This window comes from Rhinatrema bivittatum, chromosome 5 (assembly GCF_901001135.1).
Source record: "Rhinatrema bivittatum chromosome 5, aRhiBiv1.1, whole genome shotgun sequence".
NCBI classification, from domain to species: Eukaryota; Metazoa; Chordata; class Amphibia; order Gymnophiona; family Rhinatrematidae; genus Rhinatrema; species Rhinatrema bivittatum.
In genome coordinates this window covers 304,938,985-304,962,186 of record NC_042619.1, presented here as the reverse complement: position 1 = coordinate 304,962,186, position 23,202 = coordinate 304,938,985, and the positions used below count along the sequence as shown (strand labels likewise).

The window sequence follows — 23,202 nt, the reverse complement described above, 5'->3', positions numbered from 1 at the left end:
GCTGCCTCCTGGGTGGAAAGTCATCAGGTCTCACCTGAGGAAATCTGTAGAGTGGCTACGTGGAAGTCGCTTCACACCTTCGCTAGACATTACCGTTTGGATGTCCAGGCGTCAGGGACAGGGTCCTTCGGAGCAGGGGTACTGCATGCGGGCCTCTCCAGATCCCATCCCAAGCAGGTGTAGCTCTGGTACATCCCAGGAGTCTGGACTGATCCGGGTACGTACAGGGAAAGAAAAATTAGTATCCTTACCTGATAATTTTCGCTCCTGTAGTACCACGGATCAGTCCAGAGTCCCGCCCTATTTAGGGTCTTATCGATTGGAGAGGAAACACTGTTGTTTTTCCTGTCTGTTTTTCTTTGCAGACCGATTGCGTTATTCTGCAGCCCATGGGTGCTGATCCCATCTGAGGGTTCTGTGAGCCAATTCGATCCTGTTGTTAGGTTACTGTATATAGTTAGTTGGGGGTTGTTTATAATCCATTCTGCTTTGACATTAAGTAATACTGCCAGACTGTAGGTGGCACAGCCCGGATAGGGTGGAGTTTTGTTGGTAAACTTCTGTCTCCATCTGCTAGAGGGGGGCAAACCCCAGGAGTCTGGGCTGATCCATGGTACTACAGGAACGAAAAATATCAGATAAGGATACTAATTTTCCTTTGTTTAAAATTTATGGTTTAACAGAGTAAATCACTCTTGTTACAAGGTAATGAAAACACCTGTGTCTAGCCCAAACACTTTGCCAGCTAACTACCCCACTTAAAATAGTAATTTAGTCAGTTAATCTTACACTGATCAGGAGTCCATGAAGACATCTGAGAGATGGTGTCAGGCTCCCTCACTTTCCAGTGCAATCGGGTTGTCTCTCTTAAAGGGTCTGGTCAGAATCCTGTCTTGTGGCATGGAGGATAGCCAGCTGGACCTCTGGTGGGAAAATGACAGGTTAACACCAAGTCCAAGGGTGGTGGCAGACCCAGAGCTTACAGAACCTCCATAAATTTTACAGACAGGGGACAGGAATGAAGATTAGCTTAACCTGTAAAGGCTTGTCCAAGGATGAGATCAGCAAGTATGATTAGGCAGGTACTCCAAAGTTAATGGAGCAGGCATGGGCTGAGCTGGGAGTCCAGTCTTGAATCCTGGTATGAAACTTTGTTATAAGTCTCATGAATAGTCTTGGGTATAAAGTCCTGTGTGTGAAGTTTGCGTGTTGAAATTGAGCTCAAAATCTGTAAGTCCAAAGTCTTTTCTTCATTAAGACTTCATGCATATGCATAGGATCCAAAAATCAATATTAATTGGATCTACCACAGTCCACTGGCACAGGATTGATATGTTTCTGATATCACTTCTTCTAGCTGGTACGTGTTGTGCAGTTCTCATGTGGATGATAACAGACTGGAAGACATTTAGTGAACAGAATTGCCTCATGACTGAATACAAATTTTGTCAAGGCCACAAGTTAGCAAGTTTGTGTCTGGAGGTACCAACTAAATTGTAAAGTGAAGACAGATTGCTTGATATGAAGAACAATATCAGATTCTTTCCTCTGTGCAGTTTTCACAGGCATTCACATTAAAAATGCAGGGGCCATCACATGACTTGATTTCCATCTAATGTTGCTTGGGTCAGCATTCAATTTGATTCAATTGCACACTCATTTTTAGGGTGACTGGTTTATTCCTACAGGATTAAAGGGCTGCCTCCTGCACACTTCTGCCTGAAGTCCTGGTGACCATTATGCTCCATGTGTAACCAGTCAATGTCCATACAGCCAGCATCATTACTTTAGGTGGATCTACTCTTGGTTTGTCCACAGACTGTTCTCAATTGCTCTTTGATCAGCCACGAATTGTTGACAGAAGTAGTCAAGGTTTTTTGTTGTTGGGTTGTTTTTTTTTTTAGCTTTCACTATACCATTGGGGAATCCTCATTGTCATTATGAAGACCAGGCCAGATTTTACAATTAGATACTCACAGGCATTGGGTGGGGTATTTCCAAAATCATAAAAGAATACAGGTTGAGGTTGGTTCCCCCCAAAACTATAGAGGATGTGGGGAGGGAGGAGGATGTGGGGAGGGAGGAAGTCAAATCCACTAGAAATCATCAGGGTGCAGAGCTGCTGCCCAGGTCTTATTATCTACCCTCACTTCTGGGCCTGCAACCCATTCTTCCTATTCCAGTTCCTGTCTGCATTTGTGAACTTCCTCTTCACAAATGCAGGTTCTTTGCAGTGGCATATGTGCACTCTCTGCAGGTCCTGCAGCACTCCATCCTTGCTACAGAACAGGCTTCCTGTTACCCGAGCAGCTTGTGCTAGAGGTGGAGTGTCGTGGAGCCTGCTGTGAGCACGCATGCACCAGTGCAAAGGCCCCATGTTATTTAGGGGCATTCTTGCTGCAATGGGGATGGGACCTGGAAGAAGAAAAAAGGGTTGCAGGCCCAGATGACATCAGTGTCAGCAATGTTTTGGCACCTATCAAAATTTGGCAGAGGAGACAGTTACTATGTTGTCCATTCCTAAATCGGGCCTGATCAAGACTAGAGATACAGCATTTCCTTTCCCCATACTGCTTCAGGCATGAAATAGGAGAGAGCTGCTGCACACCAAGTTCCTGGGTAACATCTAGCCACAAGATCATTGAATGGTCTAGGGCAGTGGTCATCAACCCTGTCCTGGGGGCCCACCAGCCAGTTGGGTTTTCAGGATATCCACAATGAATATGCATGAGAGAAAATTTGCATGCATTGCCTCCATCACATGCAAATTTTCTCTCATGCATATTCATGTGGACATCCTGAAAACCCACCGCTGGTGGGCCCCCAGGACAGGGTTGATGACCACTGCCCTAGACCATTCAATGATCTTGTGGCTAGATGTTACCCAGAACTTGGGTGCAGCAGCTCTCTCCTATTTCATGCCTGAAGCAGTATGGGGAAAGGAAATGCTGTATCTCTAGTCTTGATCAGGCCCGATTTAGGAATGGACAACATAGGTAACTGTCTCCCTCTGCCAAATTTTGATAGGTGCCAAAACATTGCTGACACTGATGTCATCTGGGCCTGCAACCCTTTTTTTCTTCTTCCAGGTCCCATCCCCATTGCAGCAAGAATGCCCCCTAAATAACATGGGGCCTTTGCACTGGTGCATGCGTGCTCACAGCAGGCTCCACGACACTCCACCTCTAGCACAAGCTGCTCGGGTAACAGGAAGCCTGTTTGTAGCAAGGATGGAGTGCTGCAGGACCTGCAGAGAGTGCACATATGCCACTGCAAAGAACCTGCATTTGTGAAGAGGAAGTTCACAAATGCAGACAGGAACTGGAATAGGAGAATGGGTTGCAGGCCCAGAAGTGAGGTAGATAATAAGACCTGGGCAGCAGCTCTGCACCCTGATGATTTCTAGTAGTTGGACTTTCCTCCTCCCTCCCCACATCCTCCTCCCTCCCCACATCCTCTATAGTTTTGGGGGAACCAACCTCAACCTGTATTCTTTTATGATTTTGGAAATACCCCACCCAATGCCTGTGAGTATCTAAATTGTAAATCTGGCCTGGTCTTCATAATGACAATGAGGATTCCCCATGGTATGAAGCTAAAAAAAAAACAACCCAACAACAAAAAAACCTTGACTACTTCTGTCAACAATTCGTGGCTGATCAAAGAGCAATTGAGAACATCTGTGGACAACCAAGAGTAGATCCACCTAAAGTAATGATGCTGGCTGTATGGACATTGACTGGTTACACATGGGAGCATAATGGTCACCAGGACTTCAGGCAGAAGTGTGCAGGAGGCAGCCCTTTAATCCTGTAGGAATAAACCAGTCACCCTAAAAATGAGTGTGCAATTGAATCAAATTGAATGCTGACCCAAGCAACATTAGATGGAAATCAAGTCATGTGATGGCCCCTGCATTTTTAATGTGAATGCCTGTGAAAACTGCACAGAGGAAAGAATCTGATATTGTTCTTCATATCAAGCAATCTGTCTTCACTTTACAATTTAGTTGGTACCTCCAGACACAAACTTGCTAACTTGTGGCCTTGACAAAATTTGTATTCAGTCATGAGGCACAATTCTGTTCACTAAATGTCTTCCAGTCTGTTATCATCCACATGAGAATCTGCACACACTACCAGCTAAGAAGAAGTGATATCAGAACATATCAATCCTGTGCCAGGACTGTGGTAGACTCCAATTAATATTGATTTTTGGATCCTATGCATATGCATGAAGTCTTAATGAAGAAAAGACTTTGGACTTACAGATTTTGAGCTCAATTTCAACACGCAAACTTCACACACAGGACTTTATACCCAAGACTATTCATGAGACTTATAACAAAGTTTCATACCAGGATTCAAGACTGGACTCCCAGCTCAGCCCATGCCTGCTCCATTAACTTTGAGTACCTGCCTAATCATACTTGCTGATCTCATCCTTGGACAAGCCTTTACAGGTTAAGCTAATCTTCATTCCTGTCCCCTGTCTGTAAAATTTATGGAGGTTTCTGTAAGCTCTGGGTCTGCCACCACCCTTGACTTGGTGTTAACCTGTCATTTTCCCACCAGAGGTCCAGCTGGCTATCCTCCATGCCACAAGCAGGATTCTGACCAGACCCTTTAAGAGAGACAACCCGATTGCACTGGAAAGTGAGGAGCCTGACCCATCTCTCAGATGTCTTCATGGACTCCTGATCAGTGTAAGATAACTGACTAAATTACTATTTTAAGTGGGGTAGTTAGCTGGCAAAGTGTTTGGGCTAGACACAGGTTGTTTTCATTACCTTTGTAACAAGAGTGATTACTCTGTTAAACCATAAATTTTAAACAAAGGAAAATTAGTATCCTTATCTGATATTTTTCGTTCCTGTAGTACCATGGATCAGCCCAGACTCCTGGGTTTGGCCCCCCCTCTAGCAGATGGAGACAGAAGTTTACCAACAAACTCCACCCTATCCGGGCTGGTGCCACCTACAGTCTGGCAGTATTACTTAATGTCAAAGCAGAATGGATTATAAACAACCCCCAACTAACTATATACAGTAACCTAACAACAGGATCGAATTGGCTCACAGAACCCCAGATGGGATCAGCACCCATGGGCTGCAGAATAACGCAATCGGTCTGCAAAGAAAAACAAGACAGAAAACAACAGTGTTTCCTCTCCAATCAGATAAGACCCTAAATATGGCGGGACTCTGGACTGATCCGTGGTACTACAGGAGCGAAAATTATCAGGTAAGGATACTAATTTTTCTTTCCCTGTACGTACCCGGATCAGTCCAGACTCCTGGGATGTACCAGAGCTACACCTGCTTGGGATGGGATCTGGAGAGGCCCGCATGCAGTACCCCTGCTCCGAAGGACCCTGTCCCTGACGCCTGGACATCCAAACGGTAATGTCTAGCGAAGGTGTGAAGCGACTTCCACGTAGCCACTCTACAGATTTCCTCAGGTGAGACCTGATGACTTTCCACCCAGGAGGCAGCTTGCGATCGAGTAGAGTGAGCCCGAAGGCCCACCAGCAAAGGCTGCCCACCTAACAAATAAGCAGAATTTATGGCCTCTTTTAACCAACAGCTATCGTGGTCTTAGAAGCCATATTACCCCGACGAGGACCATTCCAGAGCACAAAAAGATGATCTGACATCCTGAACACATTGGTAACTTCCAGGTAGCAGAGCAACCTCGGCGAACATCCAACTTCCTTAAATCCTTATAATTGGGGTCCGACCGGTCAGAGAAAGCTGGCAGCTCCACCGACTGATTCAAATGAAAAGAAGAAACCACCTTGGGAAGAAAGAATGGAACCGTACGTAAGGAAACACCCAATTCAGAAATCAGCAAAAGGGTTCCCTACACGACAACGCTTGAAGCTCCGACAGTCTGCGAGCGGAGGCAATCGCCACCAAAAACACTACCTTCAAGGTAAGATCTTTCAAAGTAGCCGTATGTAACGGTTCGAAGGGTGCCGAACACGAGGCCTTAAGAACCAAATTCAAGTTCCAGGACAGGAGGTCTCAAATGCTTTACTCCACGTAAGAATGGAGACATCTGGGTGTGCCGCTAGGCCTAGGCCATGTATGTTACCCCGCAATGAACCGATCGTGCCACCTGTACTCGCAAAAAACTCCAGGACAAGCCCTTCGCTAAACCATCCTGGAGAAAACTCAAGACGTCCGTGACCCCGCCCGGGTAGACCCACACCTCTAGCGAGACACCAAGCATCAAAAACCTTCCAGACCCTTACATAAGACAAGGAAGTGGAAACCTTATGGGACTGCAACATTGTAGAGACCACCGCATCCGAATACCCCTGGGATTTCAGACGTTTCCTCTCAAAAGCCATGCCGCTAGGCAAAAGCATTCGACCTGATCGAAATAAACCGGACCCTGATGTAGAAGGTCTGGTAGATCCGGAAACCTCAGGGACCGTCATGGCCAGATTGATCAGATCCGCGAACCATGGACGCCTCAGCCACTCGGGAGCGACCAGGATGACCTCTGACAATGGACTTCTATTCTGTGAAGAGTGTGGCCGATGAGTAGCCAAGGGGGAAACACATACAGAAGGACATCCCCGGCCAGTGGAGGACCAGTGTGTCCACGCCCTCCGCACAGGGTTCCCTACGACAGGCAAAGAAGCGGGGCGTCTTGGCGTTCCTGAACGTCGCCATCAGATCTATACAGGGCGGTCCCCAGCGAGCACAAATGCGATGGAAAGCTTCGTCCATGAGTTTCCCATTCCCTGGGATCTATGCAATGTCGACTGAGGAAGTCCGCTCGAACGTTGTTGACCCGGTGATGTGGGAGGCCGCTATACTGAACAAGTTCCGTTCCGCCCAAGAGACCAGCAACCGAGCTTCCAATGCTACTGGTCGACTCCTTGTTCCTCCCTGCCAGTTGATATAAGCACCGTGGTCGCATTGTCGGAGAGGATGCGTACCGACTTGCCTCGTAGCATCGGAAGAAACGCCTGCAGAGCCAACCGCGCTGCTCGGGTCTCTAGACGATTGATGGACCAACGAGCCTCCTGCGACCACCTGCCCTGCACCGAGGTCCTGACAAACTGCACCCCAACCATAAAGGCTGGCGTCTGTGGTAACCACCGTCCAATCCGGAATTACCAAAGGCACACCCCGTCTTAAATTGTCCTGGTTGAGCCACCAGGCCAGGTTGGAGTGAGCGTATCCCCGTCAGTGGTAACTGAAGACGAAACTGTTCTGAAACTGGGTTCCAGCGGGAGAGCAACGCAGATTGCAAAGGCCTCATATGAGCAAAAGACCAAGGAGCTAATTCCCGAGTCGACGTCATGGAACCCAGCACCTGTAAATAATCCCAAACTATGGGAGGAGACTTGGCTAACAGGGTCCGAACTGACCTTGAAGTTTGAACACCTGCTCTGCCGTGAGGGAAACCATGCCCTGCCGGTGTCGAACAAGCTCCCAAAACCTCCAGAGACTGCGTGGAGTAGCCGACTTTTGGACAGGTTGACTACCCAACCGAGGTTGCGTAGCAACTGTAGAACCCGACAGACCGCCTCCTGACATCGCACCTCCGACTTCGTTCAGATCAGCCAATCGTCCAAGTACGGGTGGACCAGAAATCCTTCCTTGCGGAGCTGTACCGCCACCGCCACCACTACCATAATCTTAGTGAAGGTTCTGGGGGCCGTGGCCAGACCGAACAGGAGTGCCTGGAACTGATAATGACGCCCCAGAATTGAGAAATGTAGGAAGCGCTGATGGTCCGTCCGGATGCCGATATGGAGATAGGCTTCGGTGAGATCCAGAGATGCCAGATATTCCCCTTGTCGCACCGACGCAATGACCGATCTCAGCATTTCCATCCGGAATTGAGGAATCCGCAGACATTTGTTGACCCGCTTGAGATCCAGAATGGGCCGAAAAGTTCCTTCTTTCTTGGGGACCACGAAATAAATGGAGTACCAGCCCCTTCGAAGCTCCTCTGACGGTACCGGAATGATGGCCCCGAGATCTAGGAGTCGCTGCAGAGAGTCTTGAACCACCCTGCGTTTTGATGCTTGTGCGCAGGGGAGACCATGAACCCCTGACGGGCATACGTGCAAAATCTAACGCGTAACCGTGTTTTATCACAGCAAGGACCCACTGGTCCGTCGTTATTTTGACCCATTCCTTGTAAAACCTTGTTAGTCTGCCGCCCACCATGGGACCGAGGAATGAGCTGGCTGCCCATCATTGTGAGGTCTTTCCTCTCGGTGCCCCCGTTCCGGAACCGGGTCTGCCGAACTGCCGCCTCAGAAAGGACGGAGTGTAGGACTGCTGTCTATTGGCATTGGGACGAAAGGAAGAACCCGATCCTCTAGTCGTCCGAGTCTGTCGACCTCCTTGAAAACTGTACATAATTTTCTGTACTTAGGCCAGGGCAACAAGAACACTTAGACTCAGCAAAAGGTATAAAGTACATTTTATTTGGCAAAAGTGTTCTTGGGAGATGCTGGATACTGGGTGCCCTTTGTCTTTCAAAATGATCAGCATCTCATGGAATACAGGAAGTGACCCTTCTTTTATAGTTAAACATACAGTATTGCCGAACCTTCTAGATTACGTGACTGCCCAAAGACTCATTTACAGAGACACATCATGCTGTAGTCATGACAACCTATCCTCTGAACTGCCCTGACAGGTTTCCCCGGTGTAGCTCATTTGCCCCCCCACTCTCCAGATACTCCTTTTGTCCTGTAAATGTTCTTGTCCAGTGAGGTTTCAACAGAATAGTGCCTGAAGCTCCCGCCGTTGATTTCTTCTGTGTGACCCATTGAATAGGCTCACCTCCTTTGGTGCCAGCTTGTCTATCTGCTCAAAGACATTCTGCAAGTCATGCTCAGAAAGGCACTCAGAGTTCATTCAGCTCTGACAGACCACAGAACAGCAGAGGCGTCTGGGTATTTTCCTTCTCAATGTTAGTTGTCTGATCAGGCATATTTCTCAAAACAAGACCTGGAGGGGAAAGACCCTCTCGACTTTGGCCTATCCACCGGTAGGCGATGCCCTTTATTCTCGCCCAAGGACTGGACCAGGTCCTCCAGCTCCTTTCCAAAAAGAAGCTTACCTTTAAATGGTAAGGAATCTAGCTGGGCCTTTGACGAGACATCGGCAGCCCAGTTCCGAAGCCACAAGAGACACCGAGCAGATACCACGGATAGCATGGTTCTGGTATTTGTGCGAAGCAAGTCATGAAAGGCATCCGCACTGTAGGCAATGACAGCCTCTAGATGACCCGCCTGTAAGGCTTCTTCCTGGGATAAGGACTCGCTGGCAAGGAGCTGTTGCACCCAACGGAGACCTGCTCGCAATGAAAATTACTACACATTGCCGCCCTAATCCCTAGGGCGGAGACTTCAAATATCCTTTTAGCTGGACTTCCAGCTTATGATCCTGCAGGTCCTTCAGAGCCGTGCCCCCTGTGACCGGAATGGTGGTCTTCTTAGTGACCGCCGTCACGGCTGAATCCACCTTAGGAACCCTCAAAAGTTCCAAGTCTCCTCAGTAAAGGATATAGCTTATCCATGGCCTTCGCCACCCTGAGTCCCAAATCCGGAGTGTCCCACTCCTTAAAAAGTAAGTCTGTGGCGGAGAAATGAAAAGGGAAGGAGGTAGGAGGCCCCGGAGCCCCAACACCACAGAGTCCGTAGCGCCAAGGCGAGACTCCTCCTGCGGAAGCTGAATATCTAGTTCCCCCAGGATAGCCTGGATAAGAGGCCCTAGTTCATCCCTGCAAAAAAGACGGACCACCTTTGGATCATCCCCGTCCGTCCCACGAGCTCCCTTCAGACCTGATTGCAGCCGTCTCATCTCCTTCCACCCCCCTCGGGGGCTGAGAAGTCAACTCCAGTTCTTCTTGGTCCTCTGTCACTGAAGAGGAGGAATCAGTGTCAACCACCTGTGCTCTCAAGGGCTTCGGACGCTTGGCCAGCAATGAATCCGCTCCTGCGGGGTCCGAGCCCGCTTGGAAGGATCGGGCTGGGAGTCCACTGAAGGAGGCCTCTTTATTGCTGCCTTGCGGGCCTCCATGGTGAGACCGCACCTTGAATACTGTGTACAATTCTGGTCGCCGCATCTCAAAAAAGATATAGTTGCGATGGAGAAGGTACAGAGAAGGGCATCCAAAATGATAAAGGGGATGGAACAGCTCCCCTATGAGGAAAGGCTGAAGAGGTTAGGGCTGTTCAGCTTGGAGAAGAGACGGCTGAGGGGGGATATGATAGAGGTCTTTAAGATCATGAGAGGTCTTGAACGAGTAGATGTGACTCGATTATTTACACTTTCGAATAATAGAAGGACTAGGGGGCATTCCATGAAGTTAGCAAGTAACACATTTAAGACTAATCGGAGAAAATTCTTTTTCACTCAACGCACAATAAAGCTCTGGAATTTGTTGCCAGAGAAGGTAGTTAGTGCATTTAGTGTAGCTGGGTTCAAAAAGGTTTGGATAAGTTCTTGGAGGAGAAGTCCATTAATGGCTATTAATCAATTATACTTAGGGAATAGTCACTGCTATTAATTGCATCAGTAGCATGGGTTCTTCTTAGTGTTTGGGTAATTGCCAGGATCTTGTGGCCTGGTTTTTTGGCCTCTGTTGGAAACAGGATGCTGGGCTTGATGGACCCTTGGTCTGTCCCAGCATGGCAATTTCTTATGTTCTTAAAGGCTTTATGCATAAGGAGCACGAAATTGGACGAGAAAGAAGATTCTGAGGAAGAATCATCTCCAGTCCCTGCAACATCACAGTCAGCATTGGACTTGCCTCCAACCGCGGTCCTGTCCTCCTCAGGGACTCCGTGCTGCGAGGACAAGTGGGAAGGAAAACCCTCCTCTCTCTGCAATGCTGGTGCCATCGGAAAGGGAGGCAAAATGGCGCCGGAGCTGTGGTCGCCGACCCTGAGGCAGCTAAAATGGCGCCCGTTCCCGCGCTGTCCAGGAATAGGGCAGGGATCACCTCCGGCAGCTGCCCAAATGCGCCCACCACCGACTGGACCTGGATCATGACTCCTTTTGAAGCCGCAGAGGCACCTTCGCCGCCGGGAACACAAGCTGCGCACAGGCCGTCTCTCGACAGGCGCGCACGCGCCGAACCGCAGCCTGACACACGGCCCGCTGCGGCATGACAGGGATCAAAAAAGAACCCCCGCACCCCGAAAAAGCGGCGAAACGGACTAAAAAGCACCCCCTCGCAATTGGAGCGGCTCTCGGAGACAAACGGCGCACAAACAAAAAAATGTCACTTTTTTTTTAAAGTACCTGTCTGGTGCCTCTGGGTCCTGAACCTACTGGTGGGAGTGAGCCGGGCTCCCCAGTGTCACCTCCAGTAGTCGCTTGTGTTGAATGATGGGTCCTCAACCCTCAACACCCACCGCCTCTGAAACCAGGGAGGATGGTCCCCTCAGGACCTCACAACCCCCTGGGAGGCGGGAGACCTCGACCTGCAGGAACACACTGCGGTCTGTCTCTGTGTCTACTCTGTTTTTGGGTTTTTTTTAAGTTTAAAAGTTTTTGCCTAACCCTGACTAAATCCGCTAGACCCTAACTCAAGACTGTAGGTTTGGCACGTCCTCCACCTGCTGGAGACAGAAGAATACTGCCAGACTGTAGGTGGCACCAGCCCAGATAGGGTGGAGTTTGTTGTTAAACTTCTGTCTCCATCTGCTAGAGGGGGGGCCAAACCCAGGAGTCTGGACTGATCCGAGTACGTACAGGGAATATCTATTATTGAAAACCATTGTATATTTTACGTTGCTATAATAAAAATTATTAACCATCTCAAGAAAAGGTGTAGGCATTCTGCTCTCTTTACAAGACCTTGGACCTTATTTTACCTGATTTAAATATCAGATAAACCAATAAGACAATTATTCCTTACAGACTGCGGGCTCGTTTTATCCAAACTTATCAGAGAAAATTCTTCACAATATGATCTCAGATAACAATTTATGCCCTAAACATTACAGGGAGTGAATCTGATGTAAGAAAGCTTTTATTCCATAGGCACACAAAGGGAACTTTCATTAAACCAGAGTCCACAGCAGCAAATATTTTCCTAAGGCTCACTGTAGGTGAGAACATTTATCCAGGGCACATCCTAATTAAAGGTGAAACAATCAGGTGTGAAAAAGTTCCTGGCTTGGGTTCTAATTTAAAAATTGCTTTGCCAGCTTCAAAGTCTTGCTCTTGAGCCACTGGGGACATCTATCTTGTGTAAAGTAGCAGGAGGCAATGATGTCATCACATCTACTCCTTGCAATAAGGAGTATGTCCTGATGTCATAAAGTGTCCCACCTGCTGGGCAGGAAAGGCCATGTTGAGTGGCTCAGGAGTAGAATTAGCAAGTTGGTGGTCGGCCTGTCACGGGGCATGAGTGGCCTTTTCTATTATATTCTATTTCAAGTATCAGGAGCTCCTACCTGTGGCAAAATTCAATTTTCTCCTATGAAGAGGAAGGCAACAAATCACAGAGTGAAAAGCCCACCAAAAACCATTATCTACTTATATTGTACTGAGAGCATGGTTATAACATAATCATGTGAGGGCTGAGAGGCCTCAGCTGCCACCTCCTTCATAATTCATCATGCCCACGGACACTGGCTGGGTTGCTTTTAAAGTGGCAATGAACTTGTGGTCTGAAGCATAAATGAAGAGGAAGAACAGGATCCTGTCAGTTGTGTTCTTAGCTACCACAGCTCCTAAGTGCTGTGGGTTACACTATCCCCAAGATCCCCTGCTGCTTATAGGCTCTGTAAAGCCAAACAAAACAGATGTATGCATATTCCTTAAAGTATCACATTTAAGATTAATGTTAATCAAAGTAAGGACTATGAAAATGTTGGATGCGTGCAATTTTGTTTTAGGCTTGATGATGATAAGAGTCTCCAATTGATGATGAATATGAGTTTTCAGAAACTCCCTTTGACCAAATATATTTAGGTGTCTCTTCATGTGATTATAAGAACAATCCTTGACCTGCAAATGAGACCACAGGTGATGAAGTTGTGGAGTTGGCCTTTCTTCTCTCATTCTTTTCTTTTTGTGCTTGTGGCTCCTTGGTTTCCAAGTTGTGGACAGCTAAGTAACTCACAAGTGCTAAAGTCTACTTTATAGATTTTGAAGTTCTATTTGAAGGTGTCCTTGAATTTGAGGTGTGGTTTTCCCTGTAATCTGTGTCCAGTTTTCAGTGGTCATAGAGCATAAATTTGGGAATTCTGGTGTTCGTCATCTTTTGACATGGTCTGCCCACCGAAGCTGAGCGTTCACCACCACCATTCTCTCCATGCTAGAAATCTGGCATCCTTCAAAGTCATTTCCATGGAGATCTTGTCTTGTCATCTTATACTACAGATGGATCTTAGGGAGCAATTTTGGAATTGCTCAAGTTGCCTGAGGTATTTAAGGTATAGTGTCCAGGATTCACAACCATTCAACAGTGTGGAAAGTACTGTTGTCAATAACCTTTAATCTTAGTGAGTAGTCTCACCCCCTCTCATTCCATAGATGATGACAGAGTCTGCAAAGGAAGAATGTACCTTTGTAATGTGTTCTATAATCTCATTATCAAAGTTACAATGAGAGTGTTGGAAAGCATACTTCCGAGATAACAAAATTGTCAGTTGCATTTAGTTGGATGCCCTCAATGAAAACTGTAGGCTTGACATAGAGCTTATAGGGAGCTGACTGGTATATGAACTCTGTTGCCTGAAGCATCTAGCTGTATAGGTGAACTGGTCCTACAATAATCTGCATACTCTCCAGTGAGTGGGCTACTAGTATACAATCATCTGCAAACAAAAGTCCTTGACCAATGATATAAACTCCCTGATCCATATCCTCAGAAGGCATCCAGGAGCATCATGGAAAAGATAGTAGAGAAGAGTGTTGGAAACAGTATACAGCCTTGTTTTGTGCCATTTGAGACTAAGGATTCGCTGAATTCCTGCATCTTGGCCAACATCCCTTCATGGAAAGATCTGATGATAGAAACAAACTTCTCTGGGCAGCCAAATTTCTGGAGGATTTTCCACAAGCCATTGTGGTTGATTATATCAAAGCCTTTTGTCAGATCTATAAGGACCATATATACATTGAGATTTTGCTCAAGGCACTTTTCATGAATCTGCCTGGTTGAGATCATTATGTCTATGATCTCTCAGCCATGTCTAAGCTGCATTGTGAATCCAGTAAGACGCTGTCCACAAGTTGCTCTATCATTCTAATGAGAATTACACTTGCCAGCACTTTCCTAGCGATAGACAAAAGAAAATTATTGCAGATGATTATGTTGCACTTTCTCTATACAGATGGATGATTAATGCATCCTGGGGTGCAGATCCATGCTTCCAAAACCACTGGAAAAGTTGTGTAAATTTCAGGAGCATGCAATTACTTCCATGTTTGAAAATCTTGGATGGTATGCCATTTGGTCCTGGAGATTTCTCTGGTAATGCGTGGCTGACAGCTTTACTGACCTCATGGATAGATAATGATGTGTTTTATATTTATTAACCTCATATAGTCGATAAGCAGCAATGAATTTTGGTGCAGTGTGACATCAAGGCTGTAAAAGCTCAAATGGGGCTGGCTTCTTAAGTGTTGAAATTACAGAGGATTCTGGTTTAGTTCCCCCATCTGACAGAGCTAGTTGAGCCTGAATGTGCCGCAGAAGTGATTTGCTTGGGCCTGTAAAGGGAAGATGACTGCCATTACTGTGAGCATGGTCCAATCACCAACAGATGGCAATGGGGATGTGTCTCAAAGGAAGTGGCCCTCCTGCCACTGAAAGTTCCTGGAATAACCCAGACTTACATGTGGGGTAGGAGAGGGAGGTGGGGTAGAGTTTGCTAGCATAAAATGGGAAAATACATAAAAATCTTTTAGGTCTCTCATCTGTGCTTGTTTATAATTTATAACTGGTCTCTCTACAGGTGCCTGAGCAGGGGACGTGATTATTTTCATTCTGACTTGGCAGTCATAGGAGTTGTTGGGTAAGCGATGGGCAAATCCAATTTTATCCCAAACTCTTATAAAGTGCAACAGTTATTCTTGGCATGATAAAAGGGTTTCCCTGAACCCACTATTAACATGTATATTAGATTTACTCTTATGCAGAGAAGCTCTCTCTTCCTGTCAACTAAATGGATAACTTCTTATATTATTGTGTTGTGCCTAAATTATGCCCAAAGGACACCCTCTGCCCTTAATTCTCTTATCATGAATCAGTTCAGTTATATTCTGAGCCAAATTGCAGAGAGAAATTCACTGACCCTAAACAGTGCAATTAGAATGGTGCACAAGACTGAAAGGAAGGCCAAGACTCCCCTTCAATACACTGTATGCTCTATTGCTAGGGAAACAGAGACCGAGGGAAGAATGGAAGGCATAGATTGGCTGGGGCGAATCTAAAGTGCAAGAAATTCTACCACCCGCAACTATGACATAAAGCTAACTCTGGAAATCCACATGCAGCTGGTGCAGTCACTGGGTGCCCCTCCAACCCACAGTCCTCCTTCCTCTCCCTTGGGCTTCTCTGTCCTTCTACTTCACCCCTTAGCTCTTTTCTCTATTTCATCCTCTCTCTCTCTTTCTCTCTCTCAACTGAATACAAAGTACATCCATTGGCATGAAAATTGTTCACATTCTGTCAAAGTCAATACTTTAGAAGGACAATGTCAGGGCTGGTGAAAGGCAAACTAGGAAATGAATTGCATGAGTGTGGTGTAACAGCATGGACATACAAATTGAGACAGGGTTAGTTCATCTTATCAGGTTGTCGTTTTGCATGCCAACTTTTTGCGGTTGTACCATCGCTATTTAAAAGAAAACATCAGACACTGCAACATGGCAGACTTTTATTTAAACTACTAGTACAAAAATTTTATTTAAAACAATTACAAAGTATAACTGAACAAGGGCAATGAATAAGACTGCCTGTAACAAGACTCATCTTAGAGATTTTCAAGGTCCCATTTTAACCAGCCCCAACAATATCCTGCTAATGTATTGACTCTGACAGCACATGAAACATTTATCATGGTAATGAGGTTACTTTCTTTGAACTGAGAGAGAAGGGAGAAGAGAGACAGATGAAAACAGCATTCCTGATTCTCTCCCTTTGCCTTTTTGTCTCTTTTTCTCCTATTCAGATGGAGATATCCATCTACTATCAAGAAGCAAATTTCTGAGCATTGCATCAGTCTGACATGTGAGATCCAGAGAAGGGTCTATAAAATATGTCCTTGCCCCATACACACACTATCTAAAGAAACCGACTATCTGAAACAGTGAATGGGAAACTTCTCCTATGCCCACTGCCATTCTTACCCAGGCTGCTGGTCAATTGACAAGGCAGATGCACAGCAGTTAGTGCTCTTGCTGCTAGCCTTATTGATCAAGCCTTATTGATCTGCCTCTCGTTGTTAAGAGGATTGCCGGGTATCTGGCAGGATGTCATTGGAGGAGGGGGGAAAGGGAGGAGCGGGCAGCATATGAAAGAAAGATAAAGAGGAGATTCAGGGACTTACATGCTGTCTTGTCAAGCAAACTCCATGCCCTCAGAAGCCCCCCCCCCCACCTCACGTGCATAACACACGACACACACCCACACACAGTGTATGCTTTAAAAACATACCATGGATTTCTGCAGGACTAAGAGACCAAACACAGTAGAGGTACAGGTGCTGAATAGTAAAATAGTGGGCGGGTTTGCCGCAGTCACCCCTGACTGCCATAGCTTGTGGCAAGAAAACCAGGTCATTTTGGTAGCTCTTAGCTAATAATGTAGTCCTTCTCCCATTAGTCCATGAGGGCTTCCTGTTGTTGGGCTCTGTGTCTGCAAGGTCCAGACCTGAAGTACAGGTTGGCTGGGAACAGGTTTTAAAGCAGCACTTTCTGCTGGCAATGAGATTTTTTTATTAGGGATGTGCTTTCATTGAAACAACAGACAATATCAACAACCTGGACTAAATTGTTTCATGTCAGTTTTTAAAACAAATGACAGCAAAATTCATAAAAGCCTCCAATAAAATGGAATTCAGACGAGAACTTTCCTCAATGAAACAAAACCAAATGACAACTTTGGCCTAGAGTTTAATTCTGATGCCAATCCTTAGTATAGTAAGAAAATCCATATCTTGTTCTCTGAGCCACGTACTAGAGGCCATGACAACAAAGTGGTAGGGAAAAGGGAGGAAGATTATGAATCTGCTGGGCACTTTACTGTTCCAAAATTAAATATGTGAGATTGTTTCTATATTGATCTAGTTTACAAAATACCTGCCCCAGAAGTTCTTAGCTATGGCACATGCCGCTGTTATATTCACAGCCAGTCCTGAATTCTGCCAGGGAGCAGAAGGTACAACTGCTTTAAAAATAAATTAACTAGCTAAAAACTAGATGATATCGAAAAAACATTTCAGATGCCCCTAAAAACAGGAAAACTGGATTCCAGTTAAAATTCCCTGCTGAGATAGAGTTCCTTTCCCTAGCACTGGGCTCTGACCCCTTTTCACTTCACTTTTCACTTTTCACTTTCAATGCATATCCAGCATAGTTCTCTGCTTCAACAGCAGGGGAAAAGAAAAAACTGTTACTTCACACATCCAGCAGAGCTCTCTGCTTAAACGGCAGGGGAGAAGAAAAAAGGGTTCGCACTCACAAAGCGGGGAGTAGCTGGCTTGTTACGGCGGTTACTACCCCAACCAAATGTACCTGATACTTCACTCTCGACGCATATCCAGCATGGCTCTCTGCTTCAACGGCATGGGAGAAAGACTGATACAATCACGAATTTCCAGCATAGCTCTCTGCTTCAACGGCAGGGGAAAAGAAAAACTGATACTTCACCGCATATCCAGCATAACATTCAACGGCAGGGGAGAAGAAAAAAGGATTCACACTCACAAAGCGGGGAGTAGCTGGCTTGTTACGGCGGTTACTACCCCAACCAAATGTGCCTGATACTTCACTTTCGATGCATATCCAGCATAGCTCTCTGCTTCAACGGCAGGGGAGAAGAAAAAAACTGATACCTCACGCATATCCAGCATAGCTCCCTGCTTCAACGGCAGGGGAGAAGATAAACAACCAATAAGGGCTGTATAACATAATCTGGGTAAAAACAAATAAGCATGGGTGTAGCTTGCTTATTGCGGCGGTTACTACCCCTACTACCTCTAACTAATCAAGCTAGATATTTCACTTGGATGCAGCTCCATCACCGCTCTCTACATTAATGGCGGGGGTGGAAGGGAATTAGAACCAAGAGCTAAGAGAAACAGATAAGTATGGGAGAAGAAATGAGGGAAGCTTGCTGGGCAGACTGGATGGGCCATTTGGTCTTCTTCTGCCGTCATTTCTATGTTTCTATATGTTTCTATATATGTTTCTTTGATGGTCTGGGGGAGAAAAAGAAGGGTGCAGACTCACATAGTAGAGGGATCCAGCCTGTGCCACTACCACATGGACAATCATTCTGTGCATACACAGAAGAAGAGATCACTATACTTTATTTAAAAAAAAAGTTAAAATTTTAATAAAGTTAACAAGGGTTATAAGTAGGAGGACAGTTATCAATGCAGCTGGGCAGAAGAACCACAGAGATTTCAAGCTTTTAAATCTTAAAATCATGTTCTCCCTGAATATAGCCTTGTTGATTTTAACCATGTTCCTGAAGCCTCTTATTTAACTTGTCTGGGTCTTGACTATATTATAAACTCCATGAAGAAGGGACTGGCTCTTACGTGCATACTTACAGCCTGCATGCGCCTAGTAATTCTCAGAAACACTAAGCAGTAGTAGTAAACGATTTAGATTTCTAAAGCTGCTTTGTAAGGGCACAGCATCAACTATTCTGCAAAACTCCTGAGCTGAGTAAAATGATTGAATATCTTGAAAATAATGGTCCTTGCGGAATTCTCTCAAGCTACAAAGAGAGATTCGGGAGGGTGGGCGGCCTCTCTGTCCAGTGGAGATCCATATAGACCTGGATGTTGAGAGAGCAGCAGCTGCTCATTTGCCAAATCTGTCTTCCAATTTCTGGCTAAAAGGATAATTTTGCTGTAAGTCAGAGGCACAGAAACTTTAAACCTGGAATACAATGGGGTCGATGAAATATTATGCGGGCAAAAAATGTGCAACCAACCTGGCCGCTTGATGTAATATTCAACGAGCGTGCATATCCACTCTCTCGGGAGCTTGATGTAATACTCAAATGAACTGGCGAGTTCATGGCATCGAGTGCCCAGGAGAAGTGGCTAGACGCAGGTAAGGAAAACAGACACTCAATTTTCCGAGCATCCATTTTCCTAACCCGTGCACAACCACAGGTTAGGAAAATGGATGCTTGTAAATTGAGCTCCCTTTTCCTAACCTGACCGCTGTCAAGATTTTTATTTTCATGTGCAAGCTTTCTGTGGTTCCTCCTGCTCATTATCGCAACGATATTAAGTAGCAGGAACCGAAGAAAAGCTGTATTTTTTGCTTTTCTGAGCATGGCTTGGGGTGTCTCAAAACTTAGCACCAGCTCTGGGCTGGCGTTCATTTTTGAAGGTTAAAATATGCACGTCAGGCACACACTTTTTTTTTACATTGGGGATACTAGTTAATAGCCCCATCAACATGATATTTGCATGTGATGAATGCTATTAGCTACGCGACTGTATGGATGCGTGTTTTGCACACGCTAATCCCAATACTGCATTGGGCGACTGTCTAGCGTATCCAAAATGTGCGTCCAACCACGCGTTTAGTGGTATGCTGAGCTCAGCACCCGATATTGCATCGGCCTCAGTGGGTACAAAAAAATACCAGATCACAGTCTATCAAACCCTGCCACACTGTTCAACTCTTCAGACTAGTGACCAATGGGAGAGCAGCTGTCTTGTCGGCGATTTGCTCATTGGCTGCATAAGCTGCTCCCTGCCTCTTTCACTCGCAATGTAGCAGGAGGAGCTTCCGTTTCTCACCAACTTTTTAAGGCCAGAAATGGAAATTTTTTTAATTAAAACATTTGGTGGGTAATATTCAGCAAGCTGGCGAGTGGGCAAGTTATCAGCTAAAGTTAACCAGATAACTTGTCCCAGATATTCAGCGGAATAAATCCTTAAATAAAATTATCTAGCTACTTTGAGCTGGAAAACTTTAAACCTAACTGCTATCTTTGAAAACCAGTGTACATTTATTCAGCTGCATGTGGCTGAATAACTTGATCTTAAACAGCTATATTCAAAGTAATATAGTCACTTAAGTGACTGACCCTCACCCAATATAAGCCAGAGACTCTGCCAGGTCGAGGCCCTCCCCCCCCCCCCCCCCACTAAAGAAATATTAGTGTTAGAAAATGTGTCCTCTGTCTCCAGCTACCCCGTCCCCAGTTTCCAAAAGATTTTGTGAAGATCCTCTCTCTCCCTCCCCCCACCAAAACTGTATGTCTCCCAACTATCCAGTATCTCTTTAAACCCCATCCAGCTACCAGGACCGTGGTACCTACAACCGCTCCCAGCAGCTTCCAGCATTTCTCTGGCAGCAATGCTGGAAGCTGCTGGGAATCTATCGTAGGTACTGCGATCCAGGTGGCCAGATGGTGTTTAAAGAGGTAACAGATAGGTTGCAGGCTTAGGATTGGAGTAGGAGGATTTGGGGTGGAGGAAGGCAGAAAGAGATGGAGCTTTCATATATAACTATTGGAAACCGGGGAGGGGGAGGATGGTGACAGAGGATGCATGTTCTAACATTTAACATTTCCTTGAAGGGGTTCAATGTGTAGGGTCTTGGCCCAGCAGGGCCCCTTTTGCTTATATTCAGTGAGGGTCAGGAATTTGGGCTGCTGGGCAGATGCTGCTTTTTATTTTTGGGTCATACTAAAGCCACTTAACTGGCTATATTTCTTTGAATATAGCTGGTTAAGATCAAGTTATTCGACCATGCAGCTGAATAACTTTACGCCTGCTCTGAGTCAGACCTAAAGTTATCTGGCTAACTTGGCAGAATACAGCTTAAGTTCAGCTAAGTTAGCTTGAATATCTCCTTTTTATTTATCTGGATAATACCTTATCCAGCTAGAATATCAGATAAGTGCCCCAGTATTCAAAAAGTTGCCATCTAACTGGATAACATCTAAATGGCTTTGAATATTGACCTCTTTTTTTTCCAGAATAAAGTGCACAGCACTATTCAGATACACAAATTTCAGCTAGCAAGAGTCACATAATAACTTTAGGTTTTGAAGAATTCTGGCAGTGATGTGTAAAGGAGGAGAGGTAGGCAACAGACATTTTGTGCCATGTGGTTGCTAACACTATTAGAAAAGTAGGAATTTTTCTGCTAGTAAGCTCTGTGGTTTTGAACTCATGGGCTCCATTTACAACTCTTGCAGGCTGCCCCAAGTTGTCTTCAATACATGAAAAGCAGCCCACATCACCTTTGAGGACATGGCCATGGGAACACATCCTGAATTTCACAAGCCACTACCACTCAGCAGCAACTACAGCAGGAAAATAAATCCCATTAGTCTGTAAAAATTTAGTAACTCTGACTAGGAAATCCAAGTGGAAGAACAAGCATTCATCTATAATGATTTAAATATATTTTAAATGCTTCTAGGAAACCCAAGATGTCAGTTTAAGTAGTAGACATCACCTGATTTGAAAAGAAATGCAAGAAATATTGTTCTTGGTCTTTGTGTCATGACAAGAAGCTCCCAATAGTGTTGTTGCTGTGAATGCCCTGACCAATAGAAATATTGCTCAGATTTTCAGCCAGACCACATGAGAAACATGCCAACCAAAAGCACAGGTGATTATTTTTAGTTTTTTTCCACCACTCCTCCTCCTTATAACACCTTGTTTTGAAAGAACAAGATGAGTACATTTTAACAGGCAAAGGTCAAATTCAGTCGCTGCAGGGAAACAGTGTTAGTCTGAGAGGCAGCACAGCTGCATTGTGAGGTCAGTGCTACAAATGCTATTGGCTAATGCACAGTCAAATATGCAAATGAGAGTTTTGAGATGCAAAAATAAAGATTCTGCTAGGCTCCTGTACTCATCAGGGCTGAACTTAGGAGGGTGCAGGGCTCAGGCCAAATCAGAGCCCTAGAACATTTAAATTATAGTGTTGGGGATAGGGCTACCATAGTGGTATGCACCCCCCCCGAAAGGTGTAGGGCCCAAGGCAGTTGCCTCTATTCACGCTCCTCCCCCCCCCCCCCCCCCCCCCCGACAGCCCTGCCTGTGCTATGTCCAGTCCATGGGTTTTTTACAGGTCACTATCTCTTGCAATCTGTAACTCAATTCATGTTTGTACCTGGGTCCAGTTCACATTGTCCTGTTTACAGAAGCCCTACCTACTTTGGTGCCACCCTGATATAGCACTGCTGGAAATGTATGTACCTGTGTATTTCTTACTAGCAGCCTGGGTCAGGCCAAAGCTGTATGTTGGGACAAAATTGGTATCTAGCTATGGCTCTAACCCAAGCCACCACAACTGGGCAAATTGCAGCTTTGGAGAATAGATACCCAGTCAAACTGCAAAAAAGATCCTGCTATTTTGCCTCATGGTCATAGCCTGATCACAAGCTTGGGTGTTCCATGGTGACCAGGCTTAATATTTTGATTGTGAACAGGAGTCTCACTTCCAAGTTTTATCTAGACTGTGGAGGAGGAGAACGGTGGAGAACTAGTCACAAATAAGTTGGTTCAGCACTTTAAAAGGACTGTGCTCTAGTCCACATAATACAAATTCTAGGCACATCCTGTATGACATGGGTGCTGCACCCCTGAGATAGTATTTTGGAGGATTTTTAAGCAGCTTCTCTGCTTACTGCCATGTTGGCAACATGATGACAAGCATATCTCACACACACTGATGTCTGATTGGTCCATACAGTGTGCTGTCATGGCATGCTTGTCATCATGGACTAAACAGATGAAGGGAATATGTGATGCCAATGTGGCAATTTTTGCTAAGGGCAACAGAGGACCTTCTGTGGAGTTGCTTAAAGAATTAATTTACAAAAGGCCTCTTAAAAGAAAATAAGGTTTTAAATGGTGCATATGGCCTCATTCATAAAGATCTCTTTTCTGACTAAGGCCCATGGGTATGAATGCCATCTCCCCCAGGTCAACCAAGCAGGCTGATCTAGGCCTGGTTTTGCCCCCATTGCAAGCAGGGCCTTG

General features: G+C 45.6%; 1 protein-coding gene across 7 annotated transcripts in view; it reads right to left on the bottom strand.

Annotated features, from left to right (window-relative positions):
* The window catches only part of CAMK2B (calcium/calmodulin dependent protein kinase II beta), an 858,678-nt gene that overhangs the window by 346,545 nt on the left and 488,931 nt on the right, over positions 1–23,202 (bottom strand). The window lies entirely within an intron of this gene.